This window comes from Pterocles gutturalis, unplaced genomic scaffold, assembly GCF_000699245.1.
Source record: "Pterocles gutturalis isolate BGI_N339 unplaced genomic scaffold, ASM69924v1 scaffold32046, whole genome shotgun sequence".
Lineage (NCBI taxonomy): Eukaryota > Metazoa > Chordata > Aves > Pterocliformes > Pteroclidae > Pterocles > Pterocles gutturalis.
In genome coordinates, this window is record NW_010104123.1 from 14,941 (window position 1) to 16,062 (window position 1,122).

The window sequence follows — 1,122 nt, forward strand, 5'->3', positions numbered from 1 at the left end:
CGGGTAGATAAAACCTACAAAGTCCCTCAGGAAAAGATAATGAGGGTGACAGACTTGAAGATATGCACATAAAATATAACTTCAAACTTGGCTTCTTTGGACTTTTAGCCTTTCTCTAGTTTCCTTTTTCCTGTGTTTTGTATTGCACCCAAGCTAACGCCCCGATGTCCCTGGGCACCCAGGAGCTGTGGGATGTCCATGGTCCATGGCACACCCAGGGAGAATGATGGTCAGGCAGGTGAAAACGTGAAGGCTGTGTAATTTCTTGGAGCTGAAAAGACCCAGGATGGGTGATGCTGAAGGGGGTTCATCACAGCTGAAGGACAGACACAACTACAGGGTCTGCAGGGCTGGAGGAGATGTGGGGGGCCACGAGGCTGTGGCTGCACAACGCAAGCCAGCTCCCTCTGTCCTGGGATTCCAGGTGAGAAATCGTTTGGGAAGCGTGGAAGACCAAGCCTGGCCTTCTGTACCTGTGTACAGCAGCAACAGGTCTCCTATTTATAAAATAGGAATTCTCCCGGAGCAGCTGTGGATGCCCCATCCCTGGAGGGGTTCAAGGCCAGGCTGGATGAGGCTTTGAGCAACCTGGGCTAGTGGGAGGTGTCCCTGCCCATGGCAGGGGGTGGCACTGGATGATCTCTAAGGTCCCTTCCAACCCAAACCCTTCTGTGATTCTATGAAAAGAAGCCACAACTTTGATGTGCTGCTGCATTGCAGCTGCTTCCTCCTGTGCTGCATAGAGGGAGCGGATAAGGATCTTGAGAGTGAAATGAAACAAAATCTGACCCATTTTGCATATGCAAATGGTGCTAAGGCCCTCCGGACAGGGCTGGAGGGCTCTGCGGAGAAAAGGCGTGCAGCTCAGAGATGCAATGCAGGATTTTGCTCGTGTGAATCCAAGCACATGCCAGGACAGAGCAGATCCCTTGGGCACTGTTGGCCCAGAGCTTATCCTCCATCTGAAAAATGGTATCTCAGCACAGGGGGCCCTGCCAGCCTTTCCTGGGGGCACTGGATCTGATGGGGGATAAAAGCATCTGTCAGACATCAGCACCCTGTTGTGGGATCTCTATGTGTCCCTGAAATTCTCTTTCTCTTGGCGAGGACAAGCTTGAGCTT